We start from the raw sequence: 22132 nt of genomic DNA, 5'->3' as shown, positions 1-22132 counted from the left end.
GAGAAGTCTGACTCTTTTTATCATTTTTAATGTTTAGTGAAGTGTTTCTAATTTAATCCAGGTTGGTGAGTTTGTCACAACTGAGTTACAATCTGGATATTATAAATAATTTGAGCAATATTTTATATCCTATTGTAAATTTGTATCCCCCATTATCAGTTGATTGATTTGTTTGTAATTTTCTGATGTTTAGGTGCATTTGATATGAGTTTTTGCAGAAAATATGTAGCAAATCACAGAAACTGTGGTTTGTATTTTCATTTTCTTAATGATACATTTAAATGAATAGAACTTCATAGTTTTTATGCTATATTATTTATCAATATGTTACTCTTTGTTTTATTGGATCATGTTGAAGAACTATCTGCATAAATATTTTCATGTGCTGAAGTATGTTACACATTGTTATGTAACCTCTTTGTGTTAATTTTCATGTTAGATCTATGAATTGTCTTGCATCATTTTTTTGCATAGTGTGAGATAATAAGATAGTTTTTTCTTTACTGTATGTACAGTTCCATTGAGCTAGTGATATTTACTCTAAGGACTATAATTTTCCAAATGAAATGCATTTATTTCCTCACATAGTAAGGCGATCCTATATGTGAGTATTTTCTGGATTCTGAATTCTGTAAGATTAGTCTACCCTTTATAGCATGAATATCATACTGTTTAGATACTATAGATTTGTAATTATAAATATTTGTGAGTACAAGTCTTCTAATATTGTTCTTCATTGCCTTCAAAATTTTCTAAACTTCTGTAAATTTTCCAGTTTCTTATAAACTTTAGAACTATCTTGCTAATTTCTCTACACCATTATCACAGTCAGAAAAATATAATAAAAAATAACTTTCTGGAAATTGATAAAATATAAACTGGATCTTATAATAAGTTTCAAAATTTACAGTATAATAAATTAAACAGCCCTATCATTTCATTTTAGGTGTTCCTTAATTTATTTTCTGGGAAATTTATTGCTATATATGCTAATTGATATTTGATTTTTTTATTATCTGATTTTTAATTCAGCTCTTTAAGTATAATTTAAGACAACATAATTTTCATTTTAGGTGTATAGTTTGATGGATTTGGACAAATGTATTGAGAAGTTTAATAACTATCCCAATCAAGATAGAAAATATGAATGTTTTCATCACATCAAGTAGTTTCCTTGTGTCACTTTATAGTCATATCTCTCTTCTAATCTCAATGTATCTTAACCATTGAGTAATTTTCATTTCTCTAGTTTTGCTTTTTCTGAAATGTTATAGAAGTGATTCATAAAGTACAGTCATGTCTCTGGCTTCTTTTACTAAGTATGGTGAATGTATCAAAAAGTTATTTCTTTATATTCCTTAATGGTGTTATATTTTACATAACAATTTACCCTTTTACCAGTTAATGCATGTTTGAAATGCTTCAAGTTTTCAGCCTTTGCATGCAAAGCTGTCGTGAGCATTTGTATGGACATACGTTTTCCCTAACTCTGTAATAGTTAAATCTTGTGACAAGAATATGTTTGACTTTACAACAAAAACTACGAAGCAGCTTTGGAAGTGACTATGTCATTTTGCAGTCTCGTCAGAATATATTAGTATCTCACTTCCTCTGCTTATTTGTCAGGATTTCATGGTGTTTTTGTTGTTGTTTTATTTTTAAACTTTAGTTATTTTTATAAAAGTGCTCTGATACCTAGTTGCAACATTAATTTGTTTTACCCTAAAAGCTAATGAGATTGAACATATTTCCTTTTACTTTTTTGCCATCTATTATCTTTGCTTTTATGAAGTGCTTCATCAAAGACACTTTGCATTTTATTTGGTTGTGTGTAGTTTTATTAGTGTGCTTTAACAGTTGTTTAAGCATTCAGTATGTGAGTTCTTTGACAGATATGTTTTCTAACTACTAACTCAGTGCTCTGTAATTGAATGCAGGGTGGATTTTAACCACGGTTTACCCCCATTAGCTTGTTGCAATTCTTTAGTGAACAGCTGTAAAATATACCCAGTGACAAATGAATATTTCTAGAAACATAAACCTTGCAAAGTTTATTATGCTGTAAATAATCTACTTTATTTTAGAATGCATTTTAGTAACACTTTTATTTTTGTATTCATCTTCATTGCTCTTGAACAGATAAAGTTTTGTGGAGTTATAGGACAAGGTGATGTGAAAATACACATAGTACCAGGAGCAAAGATGACAGAACAAAAATGCAAACTAACAGGAAACTTTAGTTATTTGAATGTGATGTATAAAGGGCATTTTAACTATTTATAACTACAACTGTAAGGGACACACGGGATTGGGTTTTTTTTCCTGTTCATCATAAATAAAAATTTGTATACTATTATACACACATTGTGTCTTTGTACTAGAACTTAAAATTAATTTTATTACTCATTTTATTTATATTTAAAATGAAACTATGTAAGATTTTGCCATGTGACTTTTAAATTTAAAGTTCACAGGTGATGTGATAGATGTGTGAGCATGATATATACATTTAAATCATATTAACCTGATAAAACATATAATTATAATTGTATATGTATTTACATACTGTACGCTACAGTTAGTAACAGTATATTAAAAATGAAGTACTTATATAAATATAAACAGGTACTCATATATACAGATAAGAATATTTAAACCTCAAGTATTCCTCTGAAGTAGGATGCTAGAGGGATAGTGTGGATTTAAAACAAGTACTTAATTTCATTTAATTTAGAATCAGATATTTGTCTATTTACACATTTGAAAATCTATATATGTGTATCTATCAATATATATGTATGCCATAAATTTGGTATAAATATAACCCATGTAATGTTTGGCAGAATAGTCCAAGCTATGCTCACCTCTAGATGCACTGGCCTGGAGCTAGTCCATAAGCACTACAAGCACGTTTACTTTAAAGTCATATCATTTTCTATGTCTTCATGGAATCCACACTTCATTCTCTTCTTCCAGTCTGTGCTCCATCTTTTCAGTGTGAGATCTGTTCTAATTACTCTGTTAAAATTTGCAAGCCCATACTTTATTCTACTGTACTACTTCTATTTTTCAATGGCATCTATAAATTATCCTTAGCTCACAATTATTTATTTTATTTGTTGTTTATTGACTATTTCCCCTTGCTAGAATGTAGTGTCCATGGAGTAGCAAGCTATCTCATTTGGCCATGCCTTTCTTCCAACTAGTAAGAATAATATCCAGTATATACTAGTCATTCATCAGCATTTACTAATTGAACAAAGGAATGAATGAGTGCACAATTATACATAAAAATATTTAGATGTATAAACACCATATTTGTCCATTCATCTGTTGATGGACATATAGGCTACTCTCAGGATTTATTATACTCAATGTTGTAACTGCCTAAGAAAGATAAACTTGAGCCATATGAAAGAATATGGATGCACTTTGACATCATAATGCTAAGTATAATAAATCAGACACAGCTTAAATATTGCATTTTTCCCTTTATGAGCAATCTAAAGAATAAACAAAGCATACTATAGAAGATAGATAATAATAAATGGGGAGATAGATCTTTCTCATATGGAAGAAGTGGAGGAAAGAGGGGAGAGGTGAAGATAGGGGATGATAAAAGGAGCTCAGATGTGTTATGTCCACACAAGGAATCAAGGAATGTAAACGTGTTACAAACACGTACTAAAAAAACATTTAGATAAAAATGTTTTGGGGTTGTTTGGTAGAAGATATTTAGATTTAAACAATGCATATAAAATGCAATGTTGCAAATCTCTTAAGTAAAATAATGACTAGTTCCACGTGCATTTTATTGTAACTCCAATGTTTTTATGTTTGAGATTGCAGCATAACTTACTTTTCCATTGCTTTCAATTTTTAATTAATATAGAAATATGAGGGTAAGCATGTTTCTCACTTGTGAATATATATATATATATATGTATATATTTGTATATGAAAAATGTTGTAATAACCTGGGCACATTCTCTAATATATGTGCTATTGTAGTGCTGGCCACCTGTTTTACATGGTATTTCTTAAATACTAGTGCCAGACTATCTATTTAAACAATTTGTCCAATGTGCTATGTTACCTTTATTCATCACCACAGCTCTCTTTCTTTGAACCTATGATTTCCAGGATCTTCACTGAATTTTGCAGTGTCTTTTTCATAGGAGAAATACATATATCGGGTATTAGTACTATGGCTGTTTTTACTGCTACTAGTTCACATGACATTAAGAATGTGCAAAGTTGCATAATGTAAGTGATCAGATTCTCCATTGCACTTCTTATAAAATGCTCAGAGGCAAATATGTCATGTCTTGTAAATAGATCAACATGTTAAACTCAACTTTTAATTCTTAAAGGAAAATCTCATTTTTAAAAATTTTTTAATCTTGCAGGTGTAAACACATACTCCTAAGATAATTTAAGTGTTTTTTGGAAAAAAATTCAGGACTAAACAAATAAGTATGTGAGATGAATGAAGAATATTATTTCACAAAGCACTTTCCCTGGCAGCTAACTACACATTCCCACTATACACAAGACTTCAAAGTGTGGGCATAAGGCATAACAGGAATTTTTGCAACCCCATATAATGTAACAATTACCATAGGTTAGTCTACAGTTAGCAAAGTGAGAATGTCACAAGTGTATCTACCAGTTATATCAGTTATATAATTTCAACCTATTGTTTCCTTATATTACTACCATTCCAACAATATAAAAAGAATCCTCCATCTCCTCATGAACCAAAAATTTATGACATTTTATTAGTAACTTTCCTGTTGCTGGACAAAATACCTGTCTGACACCTTCAACTTAAAGGAAGACAGGTTTATTTAAGCTACAGTTTCAATAGGCTCAGACAGTCGTCAGCAGGCTCCAACCCAGAAATGACATAGCAGAGGCAAGCTGTTCACCTCACGGAAACTCTGAAGCAGAGAGCAAGGGATGGAGCCGAGGATAAGAATACATGCTCCGGGTTGGCCCACAGTGACCCCTCTCCTCTGACCAGACCCCACCTCCCAAAAGCACAAACAGATATGAACTCGTCAAGGCATTAATCTATTGATGAGTAGAGCATCCCCACCATCCAATTACCTTCTAAACACATGAGACTTTGACGAACATTTTAGATTTAAACCATACAAACTTCAAAACATAAATCATATTTTGAAATTTCATTTACAGTCCAAAAGTATTTTCTTTAACTTTTAGAAAACACACTGAATAAAGGGACTAAAATGTTATAGTTTAATGTATATTCATTGAAGAGTAATGTGTATTCAAGTATTGATAAAAAATAGATATATAACAGACTGAGCCAGGAAAATCATGTATTCAAGCCTTACATGGGCAACTTAACAAACTTAGTGAGACCCTGTCTCGAAATAACAAAAGTAAAAACAAAAAAGCCCCAGGGATGTAGTTCAGTGTTTAATCTCCATTACCTCCCCACCCACAAACCCCCAATGAATAAATACTTAGTAAACATTTTTTGAAGCTTAAACTTCTAAACATATCAAGCCACAGCTGAAGTTGCTGGTTGATTTTGTACAGGTTTTGATTCTGAGACATTTCAGCTACATTCTATTTTTTCTTGCTTATTGTATAACACAACAAAAATCTGATCTGGATATCAGAGACTGCTAGACCATCTGGAGGAAATGGTTAATTCTAAGTTACCTTACCACCTGAACAAGACTCTCCTCACACTATCTGATAGACAATATAATAGTGTCAAAGTGTGCACATTGAGGTAACTTTTTATCTAGGGCTTAAGATACATCTAAGCCCTAAAACCACTGTTTCATTATTCTCCATGTCTACCATAATTGTTTTATACTTTTCCCAATTCAAATGTGAAAAACACTCCAAATCCCTTGGGCAACTCCCTGGTTCTTCAGAACTCGAACAATGATGAGCATATACCTCTATTCCAGGACTCATGACAGTTTAATTAAATAAGTTTATTGAATAATATGAAGCACTTCTGTGAGTTACCTAAATTAGGGTAAATAAAACAAAGTTATTATCACCGAGATATCCACAGTAATGTAAAATTATTTTTATGTTTAATATAACATTGAATTCTAATTTCATTACTGGCACATATCATTACTTACTGTATTTGTTTTCATAATTTTAATATAAGAAGGTTTCCAGACATACAGATTACAGATGACATTAAAAAATAAAGATATGTATGGCTTAAAATGAGGAAAAGAGGCTAGGTGAAATCACTTCTCAGCAGTTAAAATTACTGAAAGCAGCTTTACATCTGAGAGTGTTTGAACAAATCAATATATAGGAAGAAGGGTCTAATATTTACTCTGTAATATAGGAAGTTATAACACTCCACAGATAAGCACATATATTCAAAACTGCTCCACAAGAAATAAAGCCTAGTTTTGTATTATAAAACATGTCTTACCTCTCATATTTAAACAATTTACTTTCTTCTCTTCAAGGCCTGATGTAAAATTGCTCTTTGTCATTCCTATTTCTATCGTCACTGGGCATGTCTCTGCAACTCTCAAAAGCATCCACGGCTTAGGTAACCTAGAAATAGTCTCATACAGATTAGTTCAAATAGTCAAGATTCTCACTTATAAAAGTGTGGGACATAATTCTAGAAGAGAATTTTGGGGTTGGATTTCTAGTTTGGGTTGTTGCTACTCGAATATTCCAATCAATATTTTGGTGTCTCAGTCATCAAAACCAAGCAGTCCATACTTTAACAAACCATTGCACAATTTCTGATTGGATGAGATACAGATGATATGGAAAATATCCTGAAAAAGAGAAAAAAAAATGTCATATTGAGGATTGCTATCCAATAGGTATAATGGCAAATTTATTGGTACTTCATTAAGAAAATATCATTTTCACACAAATGACTTGTCACCAAATGAACTGAGAAATGATATATAATGCCTAGAATATAGATTTGTACAATGTTGTGGACATAAATCCATAAAATACCTTTGCTATGTCATGCTTAGTTCCCCACTTCTCCACTATTCTTATTGAGCCCCAGAAGTGTATTTTGAATTTGATTTAATGAAATTGTTTAAATCTACGGCTAAAACTGAAGGCTAAAAATACAATTAAAATACTTGTTTACAAACACAGAAATGGACACTATTTTGACTTGCAAATGTAATTAAAAATGGGGACTTAGATTAAAACAACTGATTTATCTACACATATTTTTCTCATGTAGTTTTAACCTGAGATGAATTTAAAACAATTCATAGCAAAAATAAAGCATTTACATATCAAAAATTTGCTATACATACTAGATACCTTAGAATATTATAAATTTTTTTCTTTTTTAAAAATAAATTGTATTGGTACATTTTAGGTCCACAATATAATGACTTTCATCATTGGAAATTTGTACGTTTACATAATCTCCTTGGTTCTTATTTTTTCCCCATCCCCCTGCCCTCCCTTCAACCCCTCCATCCCTCCTTATTTATAAAGATTTTGTTTCCATTTTTTCATATTAATTCCATTTATTTCTTTCCTTTCACCTACGCTTCCCACTTCCACTTTTCCCTTGCACCTTTTCTTCCTATTTCACATTATCTATTTTACCTTTTAGTCCTTATTTACACTTTCAGTTTCTCACACCAGAGAAACTATTTGGTATTTACACATGTGTGTCCTATTTGTTTCACTTAAGAGTGTTGCCTCAATGTGCACCCATTTAACTATAAATGTCTCTAATTTCTCATTTTTTTTATGGCTGGGTAGTACTCCGTTTTATAAAGAAAAATAAAAAACACATTTTCTTTATCCATTCTTCAGTCTGCAGTTGACAGGCAATTAGGCTGCTTCCAAGTTTTAGCTAAGAAAGGCATATAGGACTTTTACTTTCAGTCTATGAGTTTCTTTTTGAACTAGGTCAATTTGTTGTATACATCATATTGTTGGATTTTGCTTCTTAATACATTCTGCCAGTCTGTTCCTTTTCATTGGTAAATTGAGGCCATTAACATTGATGGTTATAACTTATATGTACTGACTTACCATCATGTTATTTTCCTGTTGTTGGCTCTTTTTTATTTTCCCCCCTCTCTCTTTAATTTCTTGCCTTGCCTGATAAAATATTTTGGATTTGCTCTGTTGGGCCTCATGGAGTTGTAAACTTCATTGTCTTTTTCTGGGATATTTTAAAAAATTGTTTGGAGTGCTGGTTTGGTATTCATGAAGTTTCTAAGGTGCTCTTTTTCATGAAAGTATCTTATTTCTCCATCAATTTTGAAAGATAGTTTTTCAGGTTACATCAATCTGGATTGGAAGTTGTTAGCCTTTAGGGCTTGGAATATGTCCCTCCAAGCTCTTCTTGCCTTGATGGTTTGTGTTGAGAAGTCTGCTGTGATTCTAACGGGCTTTCCTTTGCATGTGATTTGTTTCTTTTCTCTAACTGCTTGTAGTATTTTGTTCTTCTGTTGGGTTTCTGGAACTATTATATGCCTATGTGTAGTTTTTTGATCATGGTTAGTTGGAGTCCTATATGTCTCACTTATCTCTATGTCAAGTTCTTTTACCCTATTTGGGCAGCTTTCTTTCATTACTTCTGTGAACAGTTTTGTTTCTTTAATGTCATTTGCACTCTCTCCTGTTTCTTCATTGACTCCAATCAATCTGATGTTATTCTTTGCATTGTCCAGCAGCTGCTGGATTGATTTCTCATGGTGCCTTACTATTTTTAAGAAATTTTTCTTTTCCTGGTCACTAATTGCAATCTTATCTTCTACATCTGAAATTCTATCCTCATACTATCTCATTCTGTTGTGTAGTTTCATTGGAGTTTTTAATGTCCTGAAAATCTGCTTGTATCCATTTCATGGATTCCATTTGTTTCCTATGTTGAGATTCCATCATGTTCTTCAGCTCCTCTATTTTTTTTTATCTGTGTCCTCTCTAGATTCATTAATCATGTCTTACACTATGGGCACAATCTCTGCTGTTATCTGAGAAATTATTTCTGATTTCAATTTTTTCCATGTCCTCTTTTGTGTCCAGTTCAGGGAGTTCAGGTGGTTGAGTATCAGATTGTTCCACCTTGTACCCCTTTGGGGTTGCCTTAGGTGATCTGGAAGTCCGGTTTTGAGATTTATTTACTTGTCTTCTCATTTCAATGGATGCAACCAAGTAAACTTTAATCTGATGCTCATCAGATTCCTGGGTTCAGAGCGGTGACCTTCTGGATCCCTGAGCTGTCCTGTTGTCTGGGTGGGCTTCTGGCTGGGGCCTGCTCACACTTGGGATAGTGTCTAGGCACGCCTCTCCCTGGGGCCCCTATGTAGCTGTTGTCTGGGAGAGACTTTGGCTGGGTCTGTACACCCCAGTTCTTGTTGTCTGCACAGGCTTTAGCTAGGGTCTCCACACATTTATCAATGGTATCAGGGTGAGCCTCTGGGTATTGCTTATGTGCCTGGATAGCTCTTTTCCAGGTGGGTCCTTGGCTGTGGCCCATGATATGGTGGGCCTCTGGCTGAAGCTTGTGCACCTGTGCAGTTAATTTCTGGGCAGGCCTTTGGCTTGGCCATGTGTGCAGGAGCCTCTGGGGTCGGGGCAGAGCCCTGGCTGGGATGTACCTTCAGCCACCCCAGTCTGGGCCTCACAGCTGCTCCCCAGGATCTGCATGCACTTACCAATGGAACGGCGGGGCTCTGGTTCTCAGTGGAGTTTTTAATCTCCTGGCAATCTGTTTGCATCTGTTTTATGGATTCCATTTGTTTCCTATGTTGGGATTCCATCATGTTCCTCAGCGCCTCTATTTTTTTATCTGTGTCCTCTCCAGATTTATTAATCATGTCTTGCACTATGGGCACAATTTCTGCTGTTATTTGAGAAATTATTTTTTATTTGATTTTTTCCAGATCCTCTTTTTTGGCCAGTTCAGGGAGTTCAGGTGGTTGAGTATCAAATTGTTCCAACTTGTTTGCCTCTGGAGTTGCTTTGGGTGATCTGGAAGTCTGGTTTTGAGATTCATTAGTGTGTCTTCTCATTTCAATGCTAGAGGGTGTGCTGCTGGCACCTGAGAGGCTCACCTACTTGGCATTGAGGATGGTGGCATGGTGGCCTGGAAGGCTCCTCCTCAGCACTGGGGGCAGCTCTGCTCCTTGGCACTGGGGGCGGTGGTCTTAAATTTCAATTTTATTAGCTTAGGTTGAGGCAAAGGACTAAAATTTTATCATTCAGGCCTCTTTTTACACAAGCATGATTTCTTAGATCCTTAATCAGAAGACAAACAGAAGTGAAGACTTGATAAGTGAACTTGATAGTGTATAATATCTAACAATAGCATGTATATCTAGACTTATAGACTCCATGCAGTGAATTTTATGCAGTTTTTGTGTTTTGATCTTTAGCACAGTCAATACAATGTATCTGTTTATATCTGTGTTAGAAATAAAAACTATCTTATTTTAGACATTTTATCTTAGTGAAATACATCTTTTCATTCATGTATCCTGATGGAGTAAAGGGAAATATATTGGTTTTCATTTATAAATTATTTATTCCAAGGAAAAACATGTAACAATCTGTCAAATCACAGTTGATCTCAGTTATACAAATAATGCCCACAGGTAATAGGATAGAAAGGAAATACCATTTCATTGTAATGCAACTAAAGTTTAGAAATACATCATTAGGAATTAGATCATTTTGACATGGTTATACTGAGTGTTAACAATATCCCAAGAAAAATCATTACATAAAAAATAAAAGCTTTAAAGATAATTCTGTTATGATTATAGTGAACTGTTTTATTTGTAGGTTAAAAGAATAAATTTATTTTCTTTTATAATTACATCTTACCAATAGGTGTCAGTATTGGTGAGTTCATCAGACTCAAATTATTTAATATTTAGTCATGTAACTAATATTAAAAATGAGTTTTAAGGGGGATACAGATTGACAATTTTCTAGGCATAAAAGGAATCTACTGATTTAAAAGAAAGAAAAATAATTTATACTACAGGATTGTAACTTATAAGCATTAAGAATAAATGGAGAATTATGAATATGAATATTATTACTCTTATGATACATTATATCCATGTTTAATAAAATTTAATTTGCCCTTGAATATCTGTGAAATAAGAAAGATAATGAGCTTTCGTATCCCTTATAATCTTCATCCTCTGGAACAAACCGATCACTGAGTGAAATAGGCTTTTTAAAATTCCTTGTGCCTTTAGGTTCAGCATGCAAATATAAGCAGTTTGTACTCATGTGAGTGAATGTGCGCTCTTGTGTGTGTGTGTGTGCAGTTGCATCATATGTCACAGTTCATTTTAATTTCTTTCTTCGTACCAGGGATCAAACTCTGGACTTTGTGCTTGTGAAGCAGGTGGCAGAACCACTGAACTAAATCCCTGGCCCAGTTCATCTTAATTTTTAATTGTTTCTAAAGTTCAGTGGATCCTCCCTCATACCTTTTCATGTTGTGAACACTAAAACTATGGTATCCTGGCCATCTGTATCTTTGTCTCAATCAATGCTGTGGGATATTTCCTAAAATCTCATTAAAACACACAAACCATTTTAAACAAACTCTCTTGTTCCACATTCCCAAAGTGTGATTTAACTCCTTCACAACTGCCACATTTGCATATATCTGTGGAGCTGCAGCCATCCCCTTTAAAAAAGACAGAAGCATCAAAGAGCCCCAAATCCCCAAGATAATAAGGAAGAAGGTGATTTGGGGGTCTTTTAATAGCATTAACTCACTTCTTAAACAAAATATTATTGGTAGAATCCCAAGAGACTTACTTTATAATTCCACTTACTTGGGAGGAGGCAAAAAGAAATCATTACTGAGTCCACCACGGGGTGATGGTTTTAACCTCAGACTATTTTTGAATATTTTTCCAGTGAAACTACAGAAAGAAAATCGTGAGGTATTTTTATAATGTTTAGTTTGTCAAAAAAATTAAAATGCTATAACATTATTCATGACAATTACATTGGACTAATTTGGTAAACTGATATTTTTTCATTAATTTGTAGTAGTCATCAATTATTAAACTTCTTCCCAAACTAGGACTTACTATATATCTGTACTTTTTTGCCTCATTTATTTTTATTGGTATTTTGCTTCACAGTATACTTTTCAATTGTAGCTACTAATTCTTATGAACTTTATGAGCATTTTATTGTTCTAGGTTATATAAATTAAGTACAAGTACTATAATTCTCTAATGTGTTTGAAATTTTATTATATAATGTATCAAAATATTTGTCAGTTGGACAATATAGCTCATAATTACTCAAAGCCATTCTTCAAGAGAATAGATGGGAAACCTTAGAAAACTTGACATTTCTCACCAACACCTCTGTATCAATTTCTTGCATTTCTTTTTCCCTCTATTATTTTTCTCTTTGGAGCCAAATGTTTAACAGCTTGACTGGAGTCTTGTTCTTGCTTTAAACTCAAGAACTCCCTTTTTCTAGATATATATGTGCCTTTTGATTAAATTTTATTTTTCTAAGCCTAATTTTTATGTCATAAATAAAATAAGAAAAATGGCAGCTTCTTTATTGTTATAAGGATTGAGTAACATGTTAGAAGGTTGCGCATAACACCTGACCTCCAATGTGTGGTCAACAAATGAGCTAGTTATCCAGTCAGTCATGGAGTAGTACATTTCCTTCTAAATTATTTCTTTAATCTGATGCTTTACAATCTGAGTCACGTAAATCTAAATTGTTCTACGCCCTTATTAGGCCGTTTTCACAATTTAGTTATTGTGAATTGTGCCATAATATACATGGATATGCAGGTTTCTCTATAGTATGCTGATACTGATTCATTTGAAAAGGGACTAATGAGTGGTATACCTGGATCATATTGTAATTTGATTTCTAGTCTTCTGAGGATATTTATATTGATTTCTAATTTATATTCCCAACAACAGTATAAAAGAATTCCTTTCCACCAACACTCTTTGACTACAATTTTAAAAAAATGTATCTTGATGATAGCATTCTGACTGGGGTGAGATAGAAAATCAGTGTAGTTTTGATTTTCATTTCTCTGATAGCAAAAGATATTGGATCATTTTTTACATAAATGCTGGCAATTTGTACTTCTTTGGAGAATTATCTTTTAGTTCATTTGCCCATTTATTGACAGAATTATTTGTCATATTGTTGATGTTTTTCTGTTCTTTATTTTGGATATTAATCCTCTGTTAAAAATAAGTGCCTCCAATTTTTGTCCATTTTGTAGGCTGTCTGGCAATTTTCTTTCTTCTATTGAGTTGGTTTACATGTCTGTTTTAATACTAATTTTTAAGTATTTTTTGTAGTATATTTTGAAATCAGATATTGTTATACCTCCATCACGCCACTATTTGCTTAACATCACTTTGGCTATTTGAGTTCTTTTGTTCTTCCATATGAAGTTTAGGATTATTATTTCTAATTGTGTTAAGAGTATCATTGGTATTTAGATAAAAATTTCATTAAATGTGTAGATCATTTTTAGTAATGTCTATTTTAGAATTAATCCTGTTGATGTGTTGATGTATGTACATGGAAAGTCTTTCCATGTTCTAACATCTTCAGTTTCTTTATTCACAGTTCTGTAATTCTCATTGTTAGGATCTTTGAACTCTTTCATTAGGTTGATGCCTATGTATTTTTTTAAAGGCTATTGTGACTGGATTATTTTCCTAAAATCTTTCTGAGCATGTTCATTATTGGTATATAGAAAAGCTACTAACTTTTATATGTTGATTGTAGATTCTATCACTTTGTTAAATTTATCAGCTCAGATATATGTATATCAAGTTCTATCTCTATCTCTATATCTATATGTCTATCTATCTGTGTCTGTCTTTTTTGGTTAGTTTGCCTAAGGGTTTATTCAATCTTTATCTTTTCAAAAAAACCATTCTGTTTCATTGAAATATTTTATTTTTGTATTGTTCTTTTAGACCCTATTAATTCTTCATAATTCTAGTGCTTTTGTATTTGGCTTATTTTTTCCTAAGACCTTGAGATGCATCATTAGGTTACTTATTTGAGATCTTTAAAGTTTTTGATATAGGAACTGATAGTTATAAATTTTCTTCTGTCCCACAGATTCTGGAATATTATATTTACATTTAAATTTTATTTTAGAAAATTTTTATTTCTCCCCTCCGATTTCTTCCTTGACTAAATAATCATTCAAAAGTTTAAGTTTTGTTCAATTTTCATTTGTTTGCAAAGTTTCTTTAGTTTGTGAAGTTTCTTTTGCTGTTGATTTGTTTCTTTTTTTATTTCTTAAGACTTGCTTTATGACCTAAAATATGATCTATTTGGAGAAAGTTACATAAACAGATGAGAAGAATGTGTATTAGGCGGACATTGGATAGAATATTCTAAAGAGGTATAAACTCCTTTTGATCTGTGGTGTGATTTTTTTTTTTTGATGTTTTGTATGGATGATCTGTTGGTGAGATGATTGGTACCAAAGTTACACACTGTTATTATATTAGGTCAACCTCTTCCTTTATGACCAGTAGTGTTTTTTTTAATTGAGTGCTCCAATATTTGATAATATATATTTACATTCATTATAACTTCTTGAAAGATTTTTCCCTTTATCAGTATGTAGTAATTTTTTTCTCTCTGTCTCTCTCTCTGTCTCTCTGTCTCTCTCTCTCTCTCTCACTCTCTCTCTCTCTCTCTCTTTCTCTTTTGAAGTAGGCTTTGTTTCATATGGATATAGCTACTCTTGTTTACGTTGAATTTCCATTTACTTGGAATATCATTTTCTTTCATTTAACTTTCAGTCTGACTATGTCTTTGCTGGTGAGATCTCTTTCTTGTAGACAACAAACAATTGGTTCTTCTTTAATCCTATCAGTCACCCTCCAACTTTTAATTGAAAAATTAAGACCATTTACATTTAACTTTATTAATCTAGGATATGTACTAATTCCTGTCATTTTGCTGAATTCCTTCAGGTCATTTCAAGTACTCTATTTCTTTCCTTTCTCTTTTATTTTGTTAGCTTACTGAATTTTGTTAGCTTAGAATTTTGTTAGCTTATTGAATAAGTAATGTTGGCTTGTTTCCTAATATTCATAGGTTTGTACTCTCTTCTATGGAGATATTCTTTTTCTTGCTCTGTTAATTGTGTTTTCTTTCTTCCTCTTTTTTTCCCTTAAATTCTTTTATTGGTACATTTTAGGTATACAATACATTTATATTTCTCATTGGGAAATTGTACCTTTACATGATGTATCTTGGTCCTTACTTTTTCCCCATTCCCCTGCCCTCCCTTCACCCCCTCCACCCTTTGCTATTTACAAAGATTTTGTTTCATTTTTTAAACTTCTCATAGTTTTTTCTTTCCCTTCTTTCTTTTCCCCTACCCCTCCACTTCCCCTACCCCTCCACTTCCCCTAACCCTTTGGACCTTTTCTTCCTATTTCACATTATCAATTATTCATTTTAATTATTGGTACATTTTAGGTATACAATATAATGACATTCATCATTAGAAATTTGCACCTTTACATAATTTCTCTTGCTTCTTACTTTTCCCCCTTCCCCTGCTCTCCCTTCAACCCATCCATCCATCCCTATTTATAAAGACTTTATTTCCATTTTTTCATTTTCTCATATTAATTCCATTTCCTTCTTTCCTTTCCCCTACCCCTCCCACTTCCCCTTCCCCTTTGCCCTCTTTCTTCTTATTTCACATTATCTATTATACCTTTTAGTCCTTATTTACACTTTCAGTTTCTCACACTAGACAAAATATTTGGTTTTTACATATGTGTGACCTATTTATTTCATTTAAGGGTATCACATCAATGTGCATCCATTTAGCTATAAATGTTTCTAATCTCTCATTTTTTATGGCTGAGTAGTACGCCATATTATTTTTAAAAACCACATTTTCTTTATCCAGTCTCCAGTTGATGGGCATTTGGGCTGCTTCCAAGTTTTAGCTATTGCATTGTGCTGCTATGAACATGGGTACACATATATCACTGTGGTATGATTCTTTTAATTCTTTGGGGAAGATACCCATCAGGGGAATAGCTGGGTCAAATGAGACTTCCAGTGCTAGTTCTTTGAGGTATCTCCATACTGATTTACATAGTTGTTGTACCACTCTACACTCCCACCAGCAGTTGAGGAGGGTTCCTCTTTCCCCACAGCCCCACCAGCATTTGTTATTGGTTGATTTCATGATAGCAGCCATTCTTTCTGGAGTGAGGTGGAATCTAAGCATTCTTTTCATTTGCATCTCTCTAATGACCAGTGATGTTAAACACTTTTTCATATGTTTATTGCTATTTCTACTTCTTTGTCTGAGAAATGTCTGTTCATTTTGGATCCCCATTTTCGGAATGGGTCTTTAAATTTGGGAGGCCTGATCTTTTTAAGTTCTTTATAGATTCTAGGTAGTAGACCTTTGTCTGAGGAACAGGAGGTGAAGATTTTTTTCTACATTGTGGGGTGTCTCTTCACACTGTTGGTGGTTTCTCTTGCTTTGCAAAAGATTTTTAATAAGAAGAGATCCAACTTGTTCATTGCTGTTGCTAGTGCATGGGCAACTGAGGTTTTGTTCATAAAATCTTTTCCTACACTGATATCTTCAAGAGTTCTACCTAACCATTGTTCAAGCCATTTCAGCATTTGTTTTTAATTAGATCTTTAATCCATTTCGATTTTAGTTTACTGCATGGTGAGAGATATAGGTCTAGTTTTAATCTTGGGCAAGTTGAAACCCAATTTATCCAGCACCATTTATTAAAGAGGCTATCTTTCCTCCAGGGAGGGTATTTGGCTGCTTTATCGAAGATGAGATGGTTGAGTGTGTCTGGCGCCGTTTCTGCATCTTCTAATCTGTTCCACTGGTCCTCAAGTCTGTTTCTTTGCCAGTACCATGCTGTTTTTATCACAGTAGCTTTGTAGTATAGTTACAGGTTAGGGATTGTGATACCCCCTACCATGTTTCTGTTATCTAGAATTGCTTTTGCTATTCTGGGTCTCTTCTTGTTCCAAATGAATTTTTGGATTGTTTTCTCAAAGTCCATGAAGTATGCTGATGGGATTTCAATTGTAATTGCATTGAATCTATATAACAGTGTTGGAAGTATGGCCATTTTCACTATGTTGATCCTTCCTACCCAGGAGCAGGGAATGTCTTTCCATTTTCTGGTATCATCTTCAATCTCTCTTTTCAGAGTGCTACAGTTTTCAGAGAAGAGGTCTTTGATTTCTTCTGTTAGGTTGATTCCTAGGTATTTCAGTTTTTTAGATGCTATTGTGAAAGGAATTATTTGCCCTATTTCTGTCTCAGTAAGTCTGTTGTTCACGTAGAAGAAAGCTATTGATTTTTGTGTGTTGACCTTTTATCCAGCTACTCTACTGAATTTGGTTATTAAGTTTAGAAGACTTTTAATGGAGTTCTTGGGGTCTTCTATATAGAGTATCATGATATCTGCAATTAATGACAATTTGACTTCTTCATTTCCTATCTTTTTTCCTTTTATTTCTTTCTGTTCTCTAATTGCTGAGGCTAATGTTTCCAAAACTATATTGAGCTGATAGTGGACATCCTTGTCTTGTTCCTGATTTTAGTGTGAAGGATTTCCATTTTTGACCATTTAGTATGGTACTGGCTATTGGTTTTTCAAAGATGGCTTTTATCAGATTGAAGTAGAGACCATCTATTCCAATTTTTTGTAGGGCTTTTGTCATAAATGCATGTTGCATTTTGTCAAATGCTTTTTCTGTGTCTATGGAGATAATCATATGGTTTTTGTCCTTGGCTATATTAATATAGCATATTACATTGACTGATTTGTGCATGTTGAACCATCCCTGCAACCATGGATGAATCCCACTTGGTCAGGGTGTATGATCTTCTGCATTGTATTTGCCAGTATCTTATTAAGGATTTTTGCATCTATGTTCATTAGTGAGATTGGCCTATAGTTCTCCTTTTCGGTTGGCTCTTTCTCTGCTTTGGGGATCAAGGTGATGCTTGCTCCCAGGAATGAATTTGGGAGTACTGCTTCCCTTTCAATTTCATTGAAGAGTTTAAGTAATAGTGGCAGTAGTTCCTCTCTAAATGTCTTGTAGAATTCAGCAGTGAAGCCATCAGGCCCTGGGTTTTTCTTAGTTGGTAAGTTTTTACTTACTTTTTCAATTTCATTGGTTGATATTCGGTTGTTTAGAATTTTTAGGTCTTCTTCATTCAATTTTGGTAATACATATGTATCTAGGAATCTGTCCATTTCTTCTGTGTTGTCTATCTTATTGGCATATAGGCTCTAGAAGTAGGTATTGATGATCCTCTGGATTTCTGCTGGGTCTGTTGTAATTTCACCCTTTTCATTTCCAATTGCATGGATTTGGGCCATTTTTTTTTTCCTTTTTCTGATAAGTTTGTCTAAGGGTTTGTCAATTTTGTTGATTCTTTCAAAGAACCAATTCTTGGCTTCATTGATTTTTTTTTGTTTTATATCATTCTTTTAGTCTCCATTGCATTGATTTCTCCTCTGATCTTTATAATTTCCTCCCTTGCATGAGATTTGGGTTTGTCCTGCTCTTTTTTTTCAAGAAGCTTGAGGTTCAGCATCACGTTGTTTAATTGGGCTCATTCTGTTTTCCTAATATGTGTATTCATTGCTATGAATTTCCCTCATAAGACTGCTTTCATTGTGTCCCATAGATTCTGATATGTTGTATTGTCATTGTCATTTATTTGAAAGAACTGTCTGATTTCTTCAATTTCCTCTGCGACCCATTGGTTATTCAGAAGTGTGTTGTTCAATTTCCATGTGTTTATGAAATTTTTGTGGTTTTTTTTACTATGGATCTCCAATTTCACTGCACTATGGTCTGATAATATACAAGGGATGACTTCAATTCCTTTGCACTTACTTAAACATGTTCTATGAGCTAGTATGTGGTCTATTTTGTAGAAAGACCCATGTGCAGCTGAAAAGAATGTGCATTTTGTTTTTGTGGGGTGGAAGACTCTGCAACATCTGTTAAGTTCATTTGTTCAAGAGTTCAATTGAGTTCTAATATTTCATTCCTTTTTTTTTTCTAGTTGATCTATCTATTTGTGACAGTGGGATATTGATGTCCCCCACTACTAATGTATTAGTGCATACATGACTTTTCATATCCCTTAGTATTTGTTTTATATAGTTGGGTGCACTAGTGTTTGGTGCATAGATATTTATGATTGTCATCTCTTCCGGTTGGATTGTTCCCTTTACAAGGATGTAGTGTCCTTCTTTGTCTCTCTTAATCAGTGTTGGTTTGAAATCTACTTGATCTGCAAAGAGGATAGCTACTCCTGCTTTTATTCTGATTCCTGTCACATGGAGTATTGTTTTCTACCCTTTAACTTTCAGTCTATGAGTTTCCTTTTGAATTAAGTGTGTTTCTTGTATGCAGCATATTGTTGGATTTTGCTTCTTGACCCATTCTTCCAGTCTATTTCTTTTGATTGGTGAATTGAGACCATTAACATTTGTGGTTAGAACTGACACTATTGACTTATCATTGTCATAACTTTTTCTGTTTGATGGATTTTCCCCTTTTACATTTAATTTCTTGGAGCACCTGATGGGTTCATTTTGCTGTGCTTCCTAGGGTTGTGATCCTCATTGCCTATTCCTGGGATATTGTCTAAAATGTTTTGCAGTGCTGGTTTGGTATTCACGAAGTTCCTAAGGTGCTCTTTGTCATGAAAGTATCTTATTTCTCCATCCATTTTGAAAGAGAGTTTGCAGGGTACATCAATCTGGTTTGAAGGCTGTTTTCCTTTAGGGATTGGAATATGTCACTCCAAGCTCTTCTTGCCTTGAGGGTTTGCATTGAGAAGCCTGCTGTGATTCTGATGGGCTTTCCTTTGTATGTGATTTCTTCCTTTTCTCTAACTGCTTGTAGAACTTTGTTTTTCTGCCGAGTTTCTGGAATCTTAAAAGTTATATGCCTATGTATATTTTTTTTTTGATCAAGGCTATTTGGAGTCCTATATGCCTCCCTTATCTGTATGTCAAGTTCTTTTCCCCTGCTTGGGAAGTTTTCTATCATCACTTCTGTGAACAGTTTTTTTATGTTTTCTGCACTTTGTCCTGTTTCTTCATTGACTCCAATCAGTCTTATGTTATTCTTCTTTGCTTCATCTAGTAGTTGCTTGATTGATTTCTCATGGTCCCTTACAATTTTGAAGCAATTTTTCTTTTCCTGGTCATCAGTTGCAATCTTATCTTCTATATCTGAAATTCTGTCCTCACATTGGCTCATTCTGCTGTGTAGAATTTCCATGGAGTTTTTTATCTCCTGCAAATCTGTTTGCATGTTTTATGGATTCCATTCATTTCCTATGTTGGGATTCCATCATGTTCCTCAGCTCCTCTTTAGATTTATTAATCATGTCTTGCACTACTAGCATAATCTCTGCTGTTATCTGAAAAATTATTTCTGATTTCATTTTGTCCAGATCCTCTGTTGTTGCCTCTTGAGAGATTCCAAGTGATTGAGTATCAGTGTTCCATCTCATTTCCTTTTGTGGTTGCTATAGGTGATCTGGAATTTTGGTTTTGAGACTTGTTTATGTGTCTTCTCATTAGGATTCCAGTAATCCAAGAGAAGAATAAAATTCTACAAGCAGTGAGAGAAAAGAAACAAATCACATACAAAGGAAAGCCCATCAGAATCACAGCACACTTCTCAATGCAAACCCTCAAGGCAAGAAGAGCTTGGAGTGATGGATTTCAAGCCCTAAAGGAAAACAGCCTCCAACCCAGATTGATGTACCCTGCAAAACTATCTTTCAAAATGGATGGAGAAATAAGATACTTTCATGATAAGGAGCACCTCAGGAACTTCATGAATACCAAACCAACACTCCAAAAAATTTTAGACAATACCCTAGGAAAAGACAATGAGGATCACAACCCCAGGAAACCCAGAAGAATGAATCCATTGGGCATGACAAATTAAATGCAAAGGGGGAGAATCCAACAAAAAGAAAAAGTCATGACAAGGCTTTTAAAACTTTTGACTTCATCTCCCTAATGAGTGTATAATTCAATCTTATTATTGTACTGATTAGTAATTTTCTGATTCTAGAATTGCACACCATTCCTTGTGCTATACTGGCTATTTATCATCTTCTTATGTCTACATTTTAATCGGGTTGTCTATTAATAAGCTCTAAGAATTCTTTATATATTCTGCTCATAGGTTATATACATTGTAAATATGGTCTGTTTAAAGACTACTTTTCATTTTAATGATGTCATTTAAAGTTCTAAATTTTGATGGAATCTCATTTATCAATTTTTTTCTTTTATACATCATGTTTTTGTATCCTAGGTAGTTCTTGCCTACCCTGAATTCATAAATATTTTCCCTTATAATTTCTTCTTAAAGTTTTATACTTTTAAGCTTTCTTATTTAGGTTCATAGATTCCTTCAAGTTATTTTCATGTATAGAAAAAAGGGTTGAGGTTAATTTTTTATATATGGATACCAGGTGTTCTAGTGCCGTTTGCTGAAGACATTATCTCTTCCTCGGCTCTTGAATTGAGTTTATATTCTATAAAATGCTAATGTTAAATAATCTTTCAAAACTCAGTGGACCATATATGTGTGGTTCTATTTCTAGATTCTCTGTTTATTCCAATGATCTATATGTCTTTCTTTACACCAACACTGCCTTGATTACTATAGCTTTAGAAGAAGTCTTAAAATTGGGTGCTAAACGTCTTCCAACACTGTTTTTGTTCTTGTTTTTGGCTTTTCTGGGTCCTTTGTATTCCTACATAACTTTTAAATTTCAATATCCAGTTCTTCATTTATAGCAAGTACACACAGACCTGAATTTTTATATATACCTTGTGTTTTCTAATCCTGCTAAATTCATGTATAGGTTCTAGGGGCTCCTAGAGATTTCTTAGTATTTTCTCTGTAGTTGATCATTTCATCTACATATAAAGATTTTGCTTCTGCCGTGCAAAAAAAAAAAAAAAAGAAAAGAAAAGAAAACAAGATATGTACACGCACAAAATGTCAAAAATTCTTCCTTGCTGAAGCGTTTGAAATGGAAACTGGAAAG

The sequence above is a fragment of the Heterocephalus glaber genome, unplaced genomic scaffold (assembly GCF_053883595.1).
Source record: "Heterocephalus glaber isolate CG9 unplaced genomic scaffold, H.glaber_assembly_v1.0 deba00001442, whole genome shotgun sequence".
Taxonomy (NCBI): Eukaryota; Metazoa; Chordata; class Mammalia; order Rodentia; family Bathyergidae; genus Heterocephalus; species Heterocephalus glaber.
The sequence above is the reverse complement of the archived record's forward strand: the minus strand, read 5'-3'. Positions refer to the sequence as shown.